Source organism: Staurois parvus, unplaced genomic scaffold (genome assembly GCF_062004578.1).
Source record: "Staurois parvus isolate SC_StPar_1 unplaced genomic scaffold, SC_StPar_1.0 ptg000346l, whole genome shotgun sequence".
NCBI lineage: Eukaryota > Metazoa > Chordata > Amphibia > Anura > Ranidae > Staurois > Staurois parvus.
In genome coordinates, this window is record NW_028318142.1 from 1,222,633 (window position 1) to 1,233,531 (window position 10,899).

Below are 10,899 nucleotides of genomic sequence, written 5' to 3' on the forward strand. Positions count from 1 at the left end.
TTATGATTTACATACACTACAAATGAACACCTTAGCAAAAAATACAAAATTTGTTAACAGGAAAGTTTTTTTTTATTGCGGAAGAGACATAAATATGTTTCTTCTGCATTAAAGGATTTTTATGCTCCTCCAAACTTGTTTACAGTGTATGCTGCGCTGTGCATGCACAGCTCAGTGTACATTCCCAGCATTTGCCATGTGCTCTTCACCCAGGAGCATGTATGAGAGTTACATTACATCACAGTCTGGCTGATCAAGATGGGCGAAGATTTTGAACAGAAGAATGGATGAAAATGTCAGTGGTAGCGAGGAATCTTGCAGATGTAACATTGATGAAGTGGTGGTATTTGTGGACTTTCATTGATCTACTGGACCTAGCCCTCCAGGTAAGGAACATGAACTGTAATTTGTATAGAAACAATACTGTGGCCATCCTGCTAAAATTATGTTAGGTCTGTAGTATGTCTGGTGAATCTTGTTGCTCCCCTTTTGAAAAACATTCCACAACTCCCTACAAAGTTTCCAATTTTTGCAAATTTTCTAAAGGAGGTGAGGTGGGGATCCCTCTAGGTTGCTACACAGAAGAGCACTTAACAGACAACAAATTTTCAACACCCCTTCTAATACATAAAATGTTTGTTAAAGTAAAACTACATGCAAAATATACATTTACCGTATTTGCCGGCGTATAAGACGACTGGGCGTATAAGACGACCCCCCTACTTTTCCTGCTAAAATGTAGTGTTTGGGCTATACTCGCCGTATAAGACTACCCCTCTTCCAATGCACACCAGTGGGAGGAATAGTGCCCCATCATTGGTGTCAGTGGGAGGAATAGTGCCCCATCATTGGTGTCAGTGGGAGGAATAGTGCCCCATCATTGGTGTCAGTGGGAGGAATAGTGCCCCATCATTGATGTCAGTGGGAGGAATAGTGCCCCATCATTGGTGTCAGTGGGAGGAATAGTGCCCCATCATTGGTATCAGTGGAAGGAATAGTGCCCCATCATTGGTATCAGTGGGAGGAATAGTGCCCCATCATTGGTATTAGTGGCAGGAATAGTGCCCCATCATTGGTATCAGTGGGAGGAATAGTGCCCCATCATTGGTATTAGTGGCAGGAATAGTGCCCCATCATTGGTATCAGTGGGAGGAATAGTGCCCCATCATTGGCATTAGTGGTAGGAATAGTGCCCCATCACTGGTATCAGTGGGAGGAATAGTGCCCTATCATTAGTATCAGTGGAGGAATAGTGCTCCATCATTGGTGTCAGTGGGAGGAATAGTGCCCCATCATTGGTATCAGTGGGAGGAATAGTGCCCCATCATTGGTATCAGTGGGGGGAATAGGTGACCCATCATTGGTATCAGTGGCAGGAATGGTGCCCCATCATTGGTATCAGTGGCAGGAATAGTGCCCCATCATTGGTGTCAGTGGGAGGAATAGTGCCCCATCATTGGTGTCAGTGGGGGGTGGAATAGTGCCCCATCGTTGGTGTCAGTGGGGGGGAGGAATAGTGCCCCATCGTTGGTGTCAGTGGGAGGAATAGTGCCCCATCGTTGGTATCAGTGGGAGGAATAGTGCCCCATCGTTGGTATCAGTGGGAGGAATAGTGCCCCATCATTGGTATCAGTGACACCAATGATGGGGCACTATTCCTCCCACTGAGACTTGCTGACCCTGTTCTCGTATGGTGCTGCTGCAGCCAGCATATGTGGTTGCAGCAGCACCTCTACACAGAGCACTTACCTGCTGCTCCGGCACTCAATTTTCGTGGGGCCGCTCGGCTCCGCCCCCTCGCCGGTGATTGGCCGCCTGTGTGCCTTTCCTGAGCTACAGTTCTGGCGGCCAATCACCGGTGAGGAGGCGGAGCCGAGCAGCCGCACGAACATCCAGTGGCCGAACTAAAGGAGACGCCGCGCTTCCTGGACCGGATCGTCGTAGGACTGGATCCAGGTAAGAGACATCAGCCCCTGCAAACCCCTGTACTTAATGCCGCAGCCCCCCTAACATGTGTACCGGCGTATAAGACGACCCCCGACTTTTGAGAAGATTTTCAAGGGTCAAAAAGTCGTCTTATACGCCGGCAAATACGGTAGATACAGTATGTTATGGAGCCCAAAGCATCAGAAATAATGGCCTGTTTTCACATAAATCCCTGCACTGTTTTGTGTTACCTTCTGATCCCGCCATTGGAACTGCTGGGTTTCCATTTCCTGACAACACTCTCCTGACAAATTTTCAGCTTTGTTATCATGCTTGCAACCCCTGTTTCCACAATCACAACAGCAGTACATGTTGATCCATGGCATGGGCATAGCTAGCAGCCTTGTCACTGCTGATCACTATTCTAAGCCTGTTTGTCAATTAGTGGTTGGTCATACCTAGCAACACCTTCCTACTTGCTGATTGGTGGGACAAGGCACCTAAATCCTTCCTTTTAGTCATGAATAATGTAGTTTTTTCAGCAGCTCTGTTCAACCCCTCTCAATTTGCCTGGCAGTAAATCATATAATACAACCGTATGATGATCACATCAAACAAATGTCAACTGCAGGAAAAAAAAAATCTTCTTTGTAAGTAATTTTACTGGCGGTAATTTTACTTAAGTCAATTGGGCACCAATTAATTTCATACAAATAAAGCCTTTAGATAGCCTTAAACTTTATGTTCTTACAAATTCAAAGCGTAAGAGGTTTATTCCTTATTTAGTGGAAGGAGCCATGCAAATCACTATTGCTTGCAAAGTTCCAAACAGTGTGCCTTTGCTTAGTTTTATCTGGCCCCTGGCACAATATTTCATCCACTGATACCAACAATGGGGTATAATTCCCTCCACTGATACCAATGAAGGTGCACAATTCCTCCCAATTACACCAACAATGGGGCATAATTTCTCACAATGACACCAACAATGGGGCACAATTCCTCCCAATGACACCAACAATGGGGCATAATTTCTCACAATGACACCAACAATGGGGCACAATTCCTCCCAATGACACCAACAATAGAGCACAATTCCTCCCAATGACACCAATGATGGGGATGCCATTCCGCCAACTGACACCAAAGAAGGGGCATGGTTTATTCCCACTGACATCAGGACCGTTTTCACTACCAATGGCCACAGTCTGGCCCCCCTAAGGTCTGAAGGACAGTAACCTTTGTTTGGAAAGTTTGGAGACACCTGCTCTACATCATAGGCACAGAACACTCCAATGGATACCATAGGCTTTACAGCGCAGCCTACATTTTATGAATGGCACATATAATCCAACATTGCAGTGTCCACTGGAGAGAAGAAAGCGGTATCTGCTCTATGCTCTAAATAGCTCCCTCCATCTCTCTTTAAAATCTCAGACAATGCTCTATAGAGAGAAGGGGTAATGCTCTGTAGAAGGTTAAAACCAGGTAAATTTCAGATTACGCTACTGAGCTCCATATACAGCAAGCCTTTCGAAAGCGGGGCTAAGGAGCTCTGAAAAAAAGTAAGCAGAGCTTAGTAAAGCACTAAGAATGTGAGCAGAGACATGTACTGTAAAAAACATTTGGAAATATGTTTTACAACAGTAGTTGTATTTTGTTTGCTAAAATATATTTTTTCTTCAGGTTTATAAGTTGATGTTGATTAGTATTACATTATTTGTATACATTATTTAATGTTACTCTGTTCACAGGACAGAAAGCCCAGCACTAGTTCTGCATTTGTTTATTGGGAATTCAGATGGGCAATGCACTATTAGGAGAGATGGAGGGGCTGTGTCCCTGCTCCGAGTTATTCAGCTGTATGTATAATCTCACATACTGTTAGCTATATCTATACACAATATTAGTACAACAGCAGTACATCAGCTTTGTAATTAGATTTGCTGCCTCAAGTTTGCCGCCTGCCGGCAGTAAGATATATGCATATTTCATAGGTTTACACACTCACGTTCCCATTAAAAGTCTGTTCATTGGATGTTGTAAATACACAGATTTCTAGAGAATGCAACAAAGACCTCAAGGTTTCTTGCAGTTTTTGGTGAAATCCAGGTTAATCAGTTTCTAGTAACTTGAAATGTGAAGTATAGACAGCATTAGTGATCCACAATCTGAAGATTGCAAGTTCTGAAAAAGAATTGACAACATTTCTGCTGTACAGTTGTGAAACACAGTGGGGTGGGAGCAGGGGCGGACTGACCATTTGGAAACTCGGGCACTGCCTGAGGGCCCGGGGTCAGTAGGGGGCCCCATGAGATGCCCCTGGTACCTTTTTCATAGGCTTTTTTGAGTTTGGGCAAGGACACAGGGGTCCCATGATCCCCTATTGTCCGGGGGCCCCATGAGTTGTCAGTCCGCCCCTGGGTGGGAGCATCAAAAGTAACTACATTACAATTTTTTTGGCAAGTAAAACTGTTGCTCAGTATCAGTTTCAAATTTGTATTCATGTGCTTGCCTTCAAGGAGAAAACAAAACACGTAGCATGCCGTACACACACCTTTTATTTTTAAATACTTATTTATTACGTGACAAAGGATTTCCAGAACACAATGGGTTAGCTAAAGTGATACTTTGCCTTGAGCTGTTGGATTAGGAAGAAGTCACTGCATTAAGTCCTCTACTACTTGAGTACTGTATCTGCATTCACTTTTAGTGACTGAGCTATGCAAATATCAAGCTTTTTGGAACATAGTGGCAAAAATGTGAATAAGAACTTTTTTGGGTAAGTCTTATTTGCACTGAATGTTACAAAACCAGTTGTTTAAGTAAGATTATTAATTACTTTTGAGAAAATCTGGATTTTAGCAATTAATATTAAATTCAGTTATTATATGACACTGTGTTCTGGGGGTTCTAATAAGGCAGTCAGGTAGCAGCTGCTCACTTGTGGACTGTCTCTCTGTAATTGAAATCCACATACAGTTGTATGAACTTGAGACAGGCAAAGGATGTGTCCCTTCCCTGACTCATTCATCTGTGTGTTCTGAACAGAATTGAACAGTGGGAGATCAAATCATACTCGTTTTAAAGCACAGTAGTAAAGTAAAGAACTGCAGAAAAGTTGCATTCGACAGACTCTAGAGCACCATATATTGACTGCACATTTTAACTATTCATATGTATTATATTATTTTTACATAACTAAAAACACACATTTTAATTTTCGGTCATCAATGTGGTAAAGAAAATTTTACGAAATTAATAAGAACTGCCTTACTGTCTCTTAGAAAGCCATTGGCCCATCCTTAGTAAAGGTCAGCTTGTTGACAATTGTGCCTAAGCAAGCGTATATCAGGTGTTCTCACACTGTCTGCATGCTTATTTTAGGTCAGTGATTCAGTACAGGATAAGGAGGAAAGTTCCAAAACATGCACCTTTAAATACCAGTCAGTAATGGCAGCTCCCATATTCCTATCCTGACAGATTTCTTAAAGAACGGAGGTAAGCCAGAGCTAGTTGCTATGGGGAGATCGAAAGACATGCATTGTGTTGTGTATATACAAGGAATATATGCATATGAGTAAAAAATAATGTTCCAAGAAGCTGATCAATCAATGCTGGCATCTTTTCAAGAACACCACATCAAATAAAGTATAAAATATTGAAGGACAAAAGAAGATGAGCTTTAGGGTGCACACATAGAACAAGAACATATGTATAAAATTTGATTATAAATTTTTAATCTCTAGAATTTTAAGAGCTAAGCCATTGTTCCTGAAATTTGCATTGGAAAATTCTCCATTATTAGGGATGAGGCAGGACCTGGGTAAAGCCATTGGCTACTTCTACACACTCCCAAATTTATGAGCTTAACCAAGTTTTGCTAAAATTAACAAAACTCCCACCTCTGGCATGCAAGCTATCATAGATTTCTGATGCGTTGCTAGGTAATTGAATCAGTACCACATCGACTAAAAATAGCACACTTGTTTTTTTCCCACCTTAACCTGCTCTCTTTCTGAATGGACATTCACAGGGATATCGTAGAAACCTACAATATGATACATCGGCTCTGCTTTGTTTTAATGACTAAAAAATTCTAAACTTCGACTCACAATAAACTTCTCAAAACTTTCACTGTGATCTCAAAATAAATTTTGTTGCTAAAAATACTGTGGCTCTAAATTCTACAATTTTTCAAGCAAATGTCAGTATATATATTTGGTCAATATATAAATTAATATTTTTTTTTTGCATTAACATTCCTCTTTTTTGTTCAGTAGCTCCTGTCATAAAAAAAAGCTATGCATCAGTCGGTAAAACACATGAACCAAAGACAAAGTGAACATTAAAATGACCATAAAAATGCATGTTTTATCCTAAAAAAGTCAACAAAGCACCAAAAAAAAGCAGAAAGAAAAATAATATATAAAAAAATCTAATTGAAATATAGTAAAAAGGTAGAAAAAAGAAAAAAAAAACACAACAGATACATAGAAAAAATGTTGCACTTACATTTTTTTACAGCAGTGTTTGAGCTTCCTCTGTCTCTTACTCACTCCTGAACAGCAATGCAAGAGGAGAGATCTGCTCAAGAAAAAGCTGCAAATCTTTCAGTTCAATAGGAGATGTTGAGGATTCAGGAAGGAGGAGCAAGCAAGACTTATGGCTCAGTGGCCCCTTATTGGAATGTGAGTATTACTGCTTCTGTTGTTCACAGTGATTGACTGGAGGATAATTATTTGCTCCCTTTGGGAGAATAATAATATAGAGCAATATTATACAACCAGACTGTGTTGGGAGACGCATTCACAGACTCATAGTGGTAAGAAAATACGAGATTTGAAAAAGCACTGAATTCTTCATGAAATTGCAGCACAAGGTGTGTGGAAGTGGTTTTGCCTCGCATATAGGAAAATATAGTATATTTACATAGAACACCCACACACATTGTGATCACTCCAATCTCCCTCCTTCTCTATTAAATCTGTAAAAAAAATATTAATAGAATGTGGTAGAATGTGTGAAAAGTTTAAATGCCAAATAGGAATTTCTTATAATGAATTTATAGAAAAGCCTGTATAAGAATAGAGGTGTTTGTTATGATTTTAGAATTATCTCGGTTTAGTTAAATTGGAACTCTGGGCCAAATTTTTTTGGACCATGCAGTGGGGCTGTTCCCGTACTGCATGGGTTATCTGCTCATTTTGATCTAGGGGTGATGAGAGCGGAGATATAGTCACCTAATGCGCCGATCCTCTGAGTGCAAGACCGGTCCCCGTTGTTTCTGCCCCCCCTGTGCTCTAGTGGTAATGTCCTCACACCCATAGGCTGGTTCTGGACGTGAGGATGACAGGAACAGTCCACCACTGGATGTGGGGAAGTGCTGTTTTTGGGAGGTTTGAAGGATTGGGTAAGTATAACCTTTCAGGGGCCCCTGGACAAGAATAGAGGTGTTTGTTATGATTTTAGAATTATCTCGGTTTAGTTAAATTGGAATTCTGGGCCAAATTTTTTTGGACCATGCAGTGGGGCTGTTCCCGTACTGCATGGGTTATCTGCTCATTTTGGTCTAGGGGTGATGAGAGCGGAGATATAGTCACCTAATGCGCCGATCCTCTGAGTGCAAGACCGGTCCCCGTTGCTTCTGCCCCCCCTGTGCTCTAGTGGTAATGTCCTCACACCCATAGGCTGGTTCTGGACGTGAGGATGACAGGAACAGTCCACCACTGGATGTGGGGAAGTGCTGTTTTTGGGAGGTTTGAAGGATTGGGTAAGTATAACCTTTCAGGGGCCCCTGGACAAAACGAGCAGTTAACCCATGCAGTACGGGCACAGCCCCACTGCACGGGACAGAAAATCTTTACTTGGAATTCTGCTTTAAGCATTCCTCTGTTATTGTACTAGTATGCATTGGTCACTTTCTGCCATATATGCCATATATAGAGATCTATGGTCACATCATACACTTTCATCTTATAAAATCAGCATTGTAATAGTGATACAATTATGTTTGGCAATCCAAAATAAGCTTACTTGAAAAATCTCCTTTCTTGTTGTGAGTGCTACCTGTCTGCTGGCCATCACTTTCCACAACTTTCTGGATTCCATGCATGCTTTGCAGTTTCTCCATTTTCTAAAGACTACATGTCCCATGGTACCTTGATGCCTGCAAGCAGTGATTCCTGTACTGACTCCGCCTCCTGGAACTCCTCCTCTCAGCACCTCTGTAGTTTAGAAGGTAGGTTCTGTGAAATGTGTGACACAGCAGTGCCTACCCATAGAGCATAGTGAATATATGTCACAGAGATAAAACCAAACAAATTCTTGGTAGTTCATTTTTTGCATCATTATTATGCCAGCTGCGACATGCAATTTTCATGTTGTAATCGAAAATGCCTGATCCAATATGCTGGATTTTGTTTAAAAAAACAAAGCAAGTGGTGGCACAAACTATGTACCATTTTTGTTCTTTGATCGACAGACGTGCGGTCTTCAACTTGTCTATGGCCTGCCTTAGTGTATCTAAATTTGCTATAACATTCAACACTTACAACACCCCCCCCCCCCCCCCCAGACTGACAATGGCTGACAATGGTGCTGTTTGCTGTGCCTCCTATCCAGGGGCGGCTGACAACTCATGGGGCCCCCGGGCAATAGGGGATCATGGGGCCCCTGTGTCCTTGCCCAAACTCAAAAAAGCCTATGAAAAAGGTACCAAGAGCATCTCATGGGGCCCCCTACTGACCCCGGGCCCTCGGGCAATGCCCGAGTTTCCAAATGGTCAGTCTGCCCCTGCTCCCATCTCATTCCTCCAGAGTTGTGTCTCACTAATACTGGAGGTGTGTGACTGGCCAGATCACCAGGTAAAAAAACAGTGAGAAAAAGCCAAATAGAGAAAACTAACATAATCACCACATCTAATGATTGGTAAGCTGCAATTTAATACATTTTTGGTTTGGGGTTTAATACCGCTCTAAATCTGCTGATGTATTTACAGAGAAACCTTACCAAAAAGTCATATCTCACTAATATAAGTGTAGCGCTGCCCCCTAAGGAGCTGCTGGATTTTGGGTCCCCATTTGCACAGCCATGCAACACTCATTTTCAGCAGGCACACATAGTCAAAAAAAAGTCCTTGTCCTTTGTTTTTATGTTTTTTTTGGGGAATATAAACTTGGATGGGGATAAAGGATTATGGGATGCCCAAACTGAGTTCAACAACAACTTGGAGGACAACAGCTCTATGTACAACTTGCAGCAAAAATGGATTCTAGACTGTACTCAATCCGCAATAATGTCAGTCCTTAATGGATCAGTAGCGAATATCCCATCAACTTTTAGGAGCTCTATGTTCCCTTAGAAATAGCAAAGTCCTAACTGTATGCAGACGCTCTATGTACCCATAGTAGGAAATAGCAGCACACCTGGCTTCTATGAGTGAAGCCCAGAGCAAGGGAGAGGTTGTACTACTGTCCCTGGGGATTGGTCAAACTCCCATGAATATTCAGACCCCTTCCCCTTTACCCCCGCCCACTAGCTTCTAGAAATTTCTGGAAACATCCACACCAGTGGGAGGCGACATAGGCCTGACCTGCAGAGCCTTCCAGCCTGACCTGAGCTTGAACCTCACAGGCATGCTAAGGTTAGCTACTTGGGGGCCAAACTAAATTTACCTAACTATGTACACTAGAGGATGCTGCATAAGCATATTCATATTTAAGAAACTAGACAAACAGAAATCACTTTAATAGTTTTTGATTTGCTCACACTATTCTTACCAGTGTATTGAGATTGACCTATTAAAGTGCATCTATACCCCATACTTTCCCTTTTCTTTATGATTTTGGATAGAATGGGGGAAGGAGAACCCCTGTCAGATTTAATCCAGGGCCCCGATAAAAAGATTTTTCCTCACTTTCTGTTCTAGAGACAATATTTTACCAAACAGGTAAGTGTGGGAAAATCAGCAACAGGAACACAGCAAACAAAATGCTGAGAGGTTCAAGCATTCCTCTACTCAACTTTGAAAAAAAATATTTTGTTTTGTTTCATCTAATTGGGCATAGTGCCACCTATGTGTAGGTAAGCTAGGTACAACTAAAACAATCTAAAGATTGGGGTGAATCCAGCTGATGAGCAAAATCCCCCACACTCAGTTAAATGGCATAGCAAACATGGCACAGTATTTATACACAAAGGCAACAGGAAGTTAGAAGGTGGGTGCTGTTTTCTCCAATGAATGCGGAAAAAAGGATTTTACAGTGAATACTATTTTTTCTTTGTTCATTGGAGGACACAGCTTCTGCTTTTAGATCATCATCTACTGAGACAGCGTCAGAACAAAAATAAAACAGAAAATCAGAATGAACATTTAAAAGAAAAGTAAACAAGCCAATTGAACTGCCACCTGTAAAACTTTACATCCAGAATTGGCATCATCTAATACTGCCACATCCACTTTTAAAACCTATTGAACATATGAACTGGCGATCTTGTCAAGCTGCCTTACAAACCTCCATAACTGCTGCTGAATTACAAAAAGACCAGGATGCTGTTACTGCTCACTTAGGATACGCTGTAATTGGAAACAGTGGTCCTTGGTGCTTGATAGCATAAGGTACACTTGGACAATAGTTTGCTGGATCTAGCATGACAAAGTAGTAGTCAACGCTGCAGAGTCCTACGTGGGTCCTCTATAATCACAAACCAAAAAATCTGACCTACAAAACCCTGACATGGCATTCAAATACAACCTAATTGACTTGACAACATCCAAAGAATGTAAGGCAGCTACCATAGGGTGGACTGGCTTAGGAAATGGTGGAAGTAAAATGTCTTCATTCAAATGAAAAGCTAATACTTGAAAGAGTATCAGGAAAAAGTGTTGGATGTAAGATGACCTGGTCCTTATGAAGGACCAAAAATGTAGACTTGCAAGACTACTGACACATGGGCTAGCCTAGTTTGAGA

At 41.8% G+C, this 10,899-nt stretch overlaps 1 protein-coding gene across 2 annotated transcripts in view; it reads right to left on the reverse strand.

Annotated features, from left to right (window-relative positions):
* Positions 1-6,593, reverse strand: part of LOC149456877 (putative glutamate receptor) — a 74,066-nt gene extending 67,473 nt beyond the window's left edge. For both annotated transcript variants that reach the window (XM_089684341.1, XM_089684342.1), the window contains exon 1: positions 6,442-6,593. The gene's annotated coding sequence lies outside the window, so the exon portion shown is untranslated. The remainder of the gene's footprint in view (positions 1-6,441) is intronic.
* Positions 6,594-10,899: the final 4,306 nt, after the last annotated feature.